The sequence below is a fragment of the Trachypithecus francoisi genome, unplaced genomic scaffold, assembly GCF_009764315.1.
Source record: "Trachypithecus francoisi isolate TF-2019V2 unplaced genomic scaffold, Tfra_2.0 Lachesis_group8, whole genome shotgun sequence".
Lineage (NCBI taxonomy): Eukaryota > Metazoa > Chordata > Mammalia > Primates > Cercopithecidae > Trachypithecus > Trachypithecus francoisi.
In genome coordinates, this window is record NW_022681473.1 from 46,853,266 (window position 1) to 46,864,412 (window position 11,147).

Here is an 11,147-nt window from a genome sequence, read left to right on the forward strand (position 1 = left end):
TGTCACCCAGGCTGGAGTGCAGTGGCCAGATCTCAGCTCACTGCAATCTCTGCCTCCCGGGTTCACGCCATTCTCCTGCCTCAGCCTCCCGAGCAGCTGGGACTACAGGTGCCCGCCACCTCGCCCGGTTAGTTTTTTGTATTTTTAGTAGAGACGGGGTTTCACCGTGTTAGCCAAGCTGGTCTCGATCTCCTGACCTTGTGATCCACCCGTCTCGGCCTCCCAAAGTGCTGGGATTACAGGCTTGAGCCACCGCGCCCGGCCCATTTTGGAGTTTTAAGATTTGACTGCTCTGCTGGATTTCAGACTTGCATGGGGCCTGTAGCCCCTTTGTTTTGGCCAAGTCCTCCCATTTGAAATGGCTGTATTTATCCAGTGCCTATACCCCCATTGTGTCTAGTAAGTAACTAACTTGCTTTTGATTTTATAGCTCATAGGTGAAAGGGACTTGCCTTGTCTCAGATGAGACGTTGGACTGTGGACTTTTGAATTAATGCTGAAATGAGTTAAGTCTTTGGGGGGACTATTGGGAAGGCATGATTTGTTTTGAAATGTGAGGACATGAGATTTGGGAGGCGCCAGGGGTGGAATGATATGGGTTGGCTGTGTCCCCACTCAAATCTTATCTTGAATTGTAACTCCCACAATTCCTGCATATCGTGGGAAGAAACTGGTGGGAGGTGATTGAATTATGGGGGCAGGTCTTTCCCATGCTGTTCTTGTGATAGTGAATAAGTCTTATGAGATCTGATGGCTTTTGAAAAATGGGAGTTTGCCTGCACAAGTTCTCTCTTTGCCTGCGGCCATTCACATAAGATGTGACTTGCTCCTCCTGGCCTTCTGCCATGATCATGAGGCCTCCCCAGCCATGTGGAACTGTGAGTCCAATTACATCTCTTCCTTTTGTAAGTTGCCCAGTCTCAGGTATGTCTTTATCAGCAGTGTGAAAACAGACTAATACAAACAGCTTTATTTATAATAGCCAAACTGGAAACAATCCAAATGCCTTTCCAATTGTGAATAGTGAAAGAAACTATAATACATCTAGAGAATAGAATTTTACGTAAAAATTTAAGAAAATCAACAACAAATTACTTACTGCAACAACTTGGATGGATCTTGAAGACATTATGCTGAGTGAAGAGAGTCAAACTCAAAAAGGTTATATACTATCTGATTCTGTTTTATAACATACTTGAAATGACAAAATTATAGAGATGAAGAGCAAGTAAGTGGTTGCCAGGGATTTGGGAAGGGGGATGGGTGTGGGTGTGACTATAATGTGTAACCTAAGAGAATTCTTTTGTGGTGAACTAATAGTCCCATATCTTGAATGTGGTGGTAGTTATGTCAATCTATACATGTGATAAAATGAAAATGTCATAGAATGATTCGCAAAGTGAAATCCGCAACCAAAAAAAAAAAAAAAAAAAGAGTGTATAAAAAACTAGTGATATCTGAATGGTTAGCTATGGTATAGATAATTTTATTGCACCAATGTCAATTGCCTGATAATATACTATATTTATGCAATCTATCATTGGTGTAAGCTGGGTGTAGGGTACACAGGAACTCTCTGTACTAGTTTTGAAACTTCTGGTTAATGTGTAATTAATTTAGAATGAAAAGTTAAAAAACAATGGAAAGATCAGTTGGTTGGGTTGACTACCTATGTGAATAACTGAAGTCATCAAGAATGAGGACATGGGGTATGTTAATGAGAAGTTAGTAAACCAAGACACACAGGCCGTAAGATCATATAATAAGCATCATACACACATCTCTAAAATGAAACATATATTAAAATTTTGTCATATTTTCTTACAATTGGTCTTTAAAATACATAAATACAATTTTACAGATATACCTAGAGAGTCAAACCTGCATCTCTCCTCTCACTGATCTCTTCAGAGCTTCTGAAATTGATATGCATTATTCTCTCATATGTGTAACAGGATGTTGAAACAGGAGTTTTAATTGAAATACCAAGACACTAGGCTGGGCGGGGTGACTCACACCTGTAATCCTAGCACTTTGGGAGGCTGAGGCAGGCAGATCACTTGAGGTCAGGAGTTCAAGACCAGCAGCCTGGCCAACGTGGTAAAACCACATCTCTACTTAAAAAGAAAGAAAGAAAAAAGACACTATAGATACCACATTTCAAAAGAGGTGCAAGATGAAATGCAGAATTTAAATGTGAAGTTTTTGGATAACCAATTACCAACTCTCAATCCATCATCCATATTAAGCCTATAAAAAAGTTTAGAGTTGGATTTTTATGTGAGGAACAAAATGTTGAAGTTAATTTAAAGATGAACTGTCTTCCCTAATTCCAACTTGGGTATTTTGCAGGTAAAAATGCTGTACCAGAGAAGGGGGTGCTTTCCACTGCTTCTCTCTTTCCCCCCACTCCCACACTTCTCTTTGTTCTATCTCCCTGTTGTTTTTACCAATGTTTTCTGACCCTGAAGGATTTGACATATTCCGGGGAGGAATGTTGGGAGGTTAAGACATTTCCTTTTTGGCATTTCCTGCTGGGCTGACCTGGCTGGCCTGCACAAGACTTGGCCATATTGAACAGCTCATTCCAACTAATTTCACAAAAGGATTGTCAACCCCTGTCACTTCAAGGCCACTACAGACACTGGTCATTGTTTAAAGCACTCCAGCCTTATAAGCCTTCTTTTTTAAAAGTTAAATTAAAGTTTTTTAGAGACAAAGTCTTGCTCTGTTGCCTAGGCTGGAGTGTAGTTATGCAATCCTGGCTCACTGCAGCCTTGACCTTCTGCATTGAAGCGATCCTCCCACCCCAGCCTCCCAAGTAGCTGTGACTATAGGCATGTGCCACCCTGCCTGACTAATTTTTAATTTTTTGTGGAGATGTGGTCTTGCTATGTTGCACAACTAGTCTTGAACTCCCAGCCTCAAACTCCTGGACTCAAGAGATCCTCTTGCCTCGGTCTCCCAAAGTGCTGAGACTACAGGCATGAGTCACTGTGCAGCCTTTAGAGCCCTCTTAAGAGGGATCTTGCAACTATGACCTCTCCATTTTCATGCTGCTCATAAAGACATACCTAAGATGGGGCAATTTACAAAAGAAAGAGGCTTAATTGGACTTACAGTTCCACGTGACTGGGGAAGCCTCACAATCTTGGCAGAAGGCAGGGAGGAGCAAGTCACGTCTTACATGGATGGCAGCAGGCAAAGAGAGAGAACTTGTACAGGGGAACACCTCTTTTTTTTTTTTTTTGAGACGGAATCTCGCTCTGTCTCCCAGGCTGGAGTGCAGTGGCCAGATCTCAGCTCACTGCAAGCTCTGCCTCCCGGGTTTATGCCATTCTCCTGTCTCAGCCTCCTGAGTAGCTGGGACTACAGGCGCCTGCCACCTCGCCCGGCTAATTTTTTGTATTTTTTTAGTAGAGACGGGGTTTCACCGTGTTAGCCAGGATGGTCTCGATCTCCCGACCTCGTGATCCGCCCGTCTCGGCCTCCCAAAGTGCTGGGATTACAGGCTTGAGCCACCGCGCCTGGCCGGGAACTCGTCTTTTTAAAGCTGTCAGATCTCGTGAGACTTACTATCATAAGAACAGCATGGGAAAAACTTGCCCCCATGATTCAATTACCTCCCACTGGGTCCCTCCCGTAACACATGAGAATTCAAGATGAGATTTGGGTGGGAACATAGCCAAACCATATCAATGACAAAATACTTGGGGTGGCACAAGGAAAGAAACTCATTTACATACTGATCTCCATTCCCTAAATTATTTCTATGCTGTTATTAACAATGCTGCTATGAATTCCCTCCTTTCCTATTTCCAGGAAAAAAAAAAAGAATTTATTGGTACAGCCGAGAAAGATGGAGATGTTCTCAGTTTAGACTGCTTTTTCTAAGAAAAAAACAGGAAAAACAAGGCTGAAATTAATCTACCCAAAGTCATTGAGGAATCACTAAGACACTTCAGAGGCATGAGGCTGAGAGAAGAGCAGGTAACTGTCAATGTTGGCAGGGCAGTGTTGCTTTCAAAGTCCCATCTGACTGACAGGGCAGAGGTTCTTCCTCACTGCTCCAATCTGCTTCCCGACAGCTCCAGGGTTTCCGGAGGAAGCCGCCCTCCACCTGCATCCACCTCAGGCATGTCCTGCAGAGCCCTCTGGAGAACCAGCTTCAGGTTCTGCCAATTTTGATGCTGCCTAAAGGAGCCCATGAAGAAGTAAATGATGGAGTTGGCACTGCTGTTAAGAGAAGACAGGACATCTGAAACTAGATGAAAATGACAAAGGAAGACATCAAAATCCACAAGGATCCAGAATAATAGAAACCACTTAATGCTGAAGGGCAGCCTGCAGAGAAGGAAGATCAGCACTGTGAGCAGGATGGTCACACAGCCTGTATCAGCAGGATGCATAGGGAGGCTGGACTCACAGAGAACCAAAAAAATATGTATATATATATCAGCCATGCTGCAGTGATGAAATCAAATGTCCAACACCAACCATAGTCACCATCACAAACTAAGAAACCACAGAACTTCCTTTTCAGGGTGCTCAGCAGCAGGGACAGGGCCCAGAGCAGGGCACACATGACTGTTGACAGGTTTTTTGGGCAGTGGCAGCAGTACCAGAAAGGCTATAGGATGGACAGGCAGCGCTTGGTACTGATGGTGCTCAGCATGCTCAGGCCTGCAAGGTAGGCAAAGTCATCACACTGGTGAAGAAGTTCAGAGTGTTCAAGTCACAAGTTAGAAGAAGGGTCTCATTTGTCTTTATTTACTGGTGTGAGCTCTGTCCTTCAGGCTGGAATGGTTGGATCCATGCTCAGAACCCTCCACTGGTACCCCTGGAAGGTTAGTGGGAACACAAACAAGATTTGAACACCAGCTGTATGATCTCTGATTCATGGGACCGCTCTGCAATGTGTGAATTACTGTCCCCATTTTACAGAGAAGGGAATCAGGCTTGTAGAGAATAAATAACAAATCAAAAGGTAGAAAGCCCTTGAAACTAGATTCAAACCCAGTTCTCGCTGGCTCTAAAGCCTGGGCTCTATTGCAGCAGAGGTCCTCTGCTGACATGGGACTATTCTATGCTGGAAATACCTTCACTCAACCGATTAGAGCTACCAGCCCAAGCAGTACTCTCTCCTGGGCCAGAAATTTTCCCTCAGTTGCAGGAATTCAGAAAGACAAAGAGGTGACTGTGACACCCCCATGACTAGGAGTGGTCTATCCATGGAGGAGAAAGAAGACCATGATTTAAGGGACATGAAAGCAATGTAACATTTTGCTAGGACAGATGTAAGAATGGCTGGGCCTTGTGGGTTAGAAATGGCTCCATGTGTCAGTCATTGAAGTCAGAAGCACTTTTTATAACCCCAGTGCCTAGCTCAATGTTCAGCACACTGTGTTCTCCACAAATATTTATTCAATGAATGAATGCATGAATGAGGAGCCTAACGGTAGCAGCAGATTTGCAGGTTAAATGGGAAATAAAAACGAAAGCACAATTAAAAGCATTAGTACACACATGTATAAAATGAGAGGAAGAAAATTTCATTTATTCAGAATTCTTTTTCTGGACAGTTGTGTGTGTTAACAGTAATTACTGATGCGTGTCCAAATAACTGAAGTTGATCACTAATGTGCCTTTGATATGAGAACTCAATGTGGCTTTGCTGAACACCTGGAAGCATTTTCATACACAATATTGGGGTAGGGAGTGGATTGGAGCTGAATTGCTCAGCAATATAGTGGATGAAGAAGTAAGCGAGTGTGAGGTCTGAGTGCCACTGAAGGAGGAAATGGAAGTGTGCAAATAGAGATGGAGGACTACTAAGTGGGGTGCTGGGTGCGCACAACATAAACCTACTTCACTCTCTCCCAGGAGACCTTTAGAAGAGTTTCTTTTGCTGCCTAATCTTCTGTGTGAGAAGAGTCTATGTTGGGATGTAGAAAAAGTGCTGGGCTTGGAATGTAGAGAGATGCTCATGCAGATTTCAACTGGAGGAAGAGGACTAGCTCTCATCTGGGTAAACAACAGCAGCTGACTGAGAGTTTAACAGCTACTATCTCCTTTAACCCTTAGGACGGAAGAATTATTAATATTCCCATTTTACAGAGGATGGCATAGGGGCAGAAAATGGATGCATAATTATTCCTTGGTCTCACACAATGTGGATTTGAACCCAACAGAGCTGCCTCAGGATTCAACCTTTTGTCCAGCCCTTTGTCCCTAATGCCACCAAGCGTTCAATACACATGTTTGAGGGGGAAAGCAGGGAAGTAACTCCCAAGCTACATCCAAGTTAATTGTTAAGATTGGGGGCTGAAAAAAAAAGCTAACCGGCCGGGCGCGGTGGCTCAAGCCTGTAATCCCAGCACTTTGGGAGGCCGAGACGGGTGGATCACGAGGTCAGGAGATCGAGACCATCCTGACTAACACGGTGAAACCCCGTCTCTACTAAAAAATACAAAAAAACTAGCCGGGCGAGGTGGTGGGCGCCTGTAGTCCCAGCTACTCGGGAGGCTGAGGCAGGAGAATGGCGTGAACCCGGGAGGCGGAGCTTGCAGTGAGCTGAGATCCGGCCACTGCACTCCAGCCTGGGCGACAGAGCGAGACTCCGTCTCAAAAAAAAAAAAAAAAGCTAACCATAACAAACTTCAGTTAGAGAGAGAATGAGAAGCAAATCAAATAGGAAACAAAAGAGAGATGAGTGAAAGCCAATTAGGAACAGATAGAAGAATCCAGGAGCCCTTTTCTACCTTACAAATGTAGCCATCACTAGGTCATCCAGAGGATTCAATGAATCAGGAGGCCTCTAAGTGGAAAGAGGATGCATCTTCTTCCAAGGGTGGAGAGAAGCATCAGGCGTGAATGCATCCACTATGAACTCGCTTAGAGAGACAAACTCCCACGGCCTTGGTCGGCCAGGAAAATAAAAGGAAGGAAAACCAAGACTTCTGCTGCTCCCATTCAAGGTACCGAACAATTTGTAAATGTATTATTAGGGTGTGATACATTTGTCTTCCTTATCAAAGCTGAACCTTCATAACTAAGTCGTACCTGTATTTGTTCACTATTGTGTCCTCAACATTTAGCATGTGCTCCTTAAGGACCACTTTTTGTAATACTCAGTTGATACAGAAAGGGGCTTAAAGAATACATTGGATTTTCCTGTTTACATCATGAAGAGCATGGCCAATACCAGCCTCTGTCTCCTGGAGCCCTATCTGAGGCTTTTCCTGTTTTCTGCCCTATCAATCATTATTTTGGGGGGAACACCCAAAAAATTGTCATGTGAACACAGAATCTGAGAGATTATTAGGGTCTGTAGAGACTGCTAGTGTCCCCTGCTAACCATTCCTCTCCTCTGTCACATAGTATTTCATGTTTTTTTTTGTTTTTTTTTGAGACGGAGTCTCACTCAGCCGCCCAGGCTGGGGTGCAGTGGTGTGATGTTGGGTCACTGCAACTTCTGCCTCCAGGGTTCAAGTGACTCTCCTGCCTCAGCCTCCCTAGTAGCTGGGATTACAGGCGCCTGCCACGGTGTCCGGCTAATTTCTGTGTTTTTAGTAGAGACGGGGGTTTCACCATGTTGGCCAGGCCAGTTTGGAACTCCTGACCTCAGGTGATCCACCTACCTTGACTTCCCAAAGTGCTGGGATTACAGGTGTGAGCCACTGCGCCTGCCCTGTCAGATAGTATTTCTGAGAGTTATAAATCACAAAAAGGATCCTATTTACCCCAACCCCTGCCTTGATGCTTATGACATCTTGTAATTAGGCACTAGACAATGGTAGGTGAGCAGATATGATGTAACTGACTCTTGGATTGATGAAATCAGTGTGGTCTCCCTCTGTCCTCTTCTTCTTCACCTCAGGCTGGAATGTTGATGTCACTGGAAGCCTGCAGAATCACGAGGATGGGGGCACCTCTCTAGGGATTAGGGAGCAGCAACATGGAAGGGGTCCTGGTGTCTGATGCCTGGAACCTCCAGCCCAGGTCTAGTACACTTTGTCACAGAAGTCATTGCTACTATGGGACATTTTTAGAGCAGCTAAACTTATACTCTGACTAGTAAGGAAACAGTTTTTTCTTTTTCAATTACATTCCATTTTCAGGGAATTTTTAATGAATGTGGAAGATTATTTCATAAAGTGACACTAGAGAAAGAAAGTGCAAACAGGAAAAAAAGTAACTGATGGAGATGTGATGAAAAAAATGGTTTAATAGCATTTAGACAGAGAAAACCCCAGGAATAAAGGGAGGTTTGAGGGATAGTCTCATTGGCCCTGGAGATTTTTTTCCCACCCTTTTCCATTCTGTTTGACATCCCAAGAGGGATGTTTACCTCATTAGTGGGATTCTTTTCCTTCTGGTTTCTGGTTGAATTGAGCCAGTTGGAGATCCCAGCAGGATTTTCACTTCCTGGCTCTCTGCCTATGTGGCTGTGTGTTGGTGATGCAGGGCTCCTCCACCTGCACCTGCCTGGTCATCCTCTCCCGCCCCTACAGCTAGCTACAGGTAAAGCTATGATTTCAGTGATAACTCCTCCTTCCCTGTCCCTTTAAACCTAGGAGAGGAAGCAGTGCTCCACTATTGCTGCTTAGGGTGCTGCCCCAGGCATTGTCTCTTTCCCTTAACTCTGCCCATCTTAGTAAATAGTTCCCTCATGAAACACTCCTCAATTATTTCAGTTAGGACTATTTGTTTCTTCCTGGACCTTTCCAAATATACAAAGGAGAATAACTTTGAAAAGCAAGTAATGCAATAAAACCTGGGTGTTCAGCAGTTCAGCTCTGGGAAGCAATACCTGTATGTTATCCTACTCCTTAAATGAATGTAAGAGGCAGCTTCTTTCCATGAAAGCAGATTTGAATGGTTGGAATAAAGGGAGTGATACAAGGAGATGGATCTGAAGAGAGAAAGGTCCGCTTGACTCTGGAAGTGCCACAGTTTGGGCTGCCAGTACTCAGTCTCCAGAATGAGACCTCATGCCTCCTTCCTTTTCCTGAGGGAGGCACCATTACCCACTGCATGTGGCACTCCAAGGTATAAGCACAGGGATATAAAACTAGAGCAAAAGTTATAACTGGAAACCAGACAGTTTTTGGTATATATCCTTACCTTTCCTCCATTCTTTTGTCCAGAGGTGGAGAGTTGTCTGGTGCTGAATGGGGACAGCCTTTCTTGGATTGGGTGATGGCTGAGGACTTTTCTTGTTTTTCCTTTTTCTTTAATGAAATTATTATTATTTAAATAGTTTTGGGGGAACAGGTGGTATTTGGTTACATGAATAAGTTCTTTGGTGGTGATTTCTGAGATTCTGGTGCACCCATCACCCAAGCAGTGTATACTGTATCCAACGTGTAGTTTTTTTATCCCTCACTTCCCTCCCACCATTCCCCCTGAGTCCCCAAAGTCCATTATATCATTCTCATGCCTTTGTGCCCTCATAGCTTAGCTCCCACTTATAAGTGAGAACATACAATGTTTGGTTTTTCATTCCTGAGTTACTTCACTTAGGATAATGGTCCCCAACTCCAACCAGGTTGCTGCGAATGCCGTTATGTTGTTTCTTTTTCTTTATCCACTCATTGGTTGATGAGCATTTAGGCTGGTTCCATATTTTTGCAATTACAAATTGTGCTGCTATAAACATGTGTTTACGGCTGCGCATGGTGGCTCATGCCTGTAATCCCAGCACTTTGGGAACCCGAGGCAGGTGGATCACCTGAGGTCAGGAGTTCAAGACCAGCCTGACCAATATGGTGAAACCTTGTCTCTACTAAGAATACAAAAATTAGCCAGTCATGGTGGTGTGCGTGTATAGTTCCAGCTACTCAACAGGCTTGAGACAGGAGAATTGCTGAAACCTGGGAGGTGGAGGTTGCAGTGAGCCGAGATCACGCTCCTGCACTCCAGCCTGGGCGATAGAGCGAGACTCCATCACAAAACAAAACAAAACACTATGTGTTTACAAGTGTCTTTTTAATATGACTTCTTTTCTACCTGAGGATTTTTCTATGTTCTCTAATTAGGGAGATGTCTACAGGAGCAGAAGTGAAAGTTGATGACTAAGCCAGATTTATCAAGTTGCTGGACATCTTGTGATTTCCTGCACAAGAACTACAGAAATATTAGAGACCAGAGGCATTTGAGGCAGGATTTCTCACTGAGATGTTTCTTAGCCTGTACCCCATTTCCACTAACACATTAGCCTCTCTTATCCCATCCTTTCTGGTTCACCTCCCTGTAAGTAATTGCTGTTCTGGACCCTTAATTGCCATTTGCAAGCCTAGGTAGTACCATCAAACAATGAGGGCTTGCGTTGTGGAGCTTTATAACTAAAGAATAAAGTGGATCATGGGGTCATTGAATACTTACAATGGCCTGATTATACTTTTTTTGGTATGTTTCCATGATCACAGTGATAATGCATCTATGTGTGTGTTTTAATTCCAAATGACAGCATAGTATATACAAAATGAAAGACTCCCTAAATCTATTCTCCAGAGGCTTCCCCTTGCTACGCTTTTTATTCTTACTTTTTAAACTTATGAGTTCTGAATAGTAAACGTATTTCTATTTTTAATTTATCAGTGTTAAGGAATGGCTCAATGGACATCCCTTATGGAATGTAAAGAGTTCAACACATACAACATATCCTTATTCTTCCTCCCTCTACTTCATGAAATTTGTTATTTATTTTCATTTGGTATGAATATTAAAAAATTAAAGCCTTATCTTCTATCATTGCCCTTCTTGTGCCTCATGCTGTAACCAAATTAAGCTACTTGTCATTTAAAAAATAATGTCATTTGAATTAGAACCTATTTAAAATATCCAGAAATAGTCTTCAATGCTGAGCAAATATTTTAAAAAGACCTTGTTATGGGCTGAATTGTGTTCCTCTAATATTCATATGTTGAAATACTTAGCCCCAGTAACTCCGAATATGAGTATAGTGGGGAGGGAGGTCTTCAGAGAGCTAGTTAAGTTAAAATGAGTTCATTAGAGTGAGCCTTAATCCAACAGGACTGATGTCCCTATGAGAAGAAGAGATTAGGACACAGACATATAGAGGGAAGACCCCGTGAAGACACAGGGAGAAAAAGGCCCCATCTATAAGACAGCGAGAGGTCTCA

At 43.4% G+C, this 11,147-nt stretch overlaps 1 pseudogene; it reads right to left on the reverse strand.

Annotated features, from left to right (window-relative positions):
* Nucleotides 1-4,061: 4,061 nt before the first annotated feature.
* LOC117081289 lies at nucleotides 4,062-10,422 on the reverse strand (annotated as a pseudogene).
* Nucleotides 10,423-11,147: the final 725 nt, after the last annotated feature.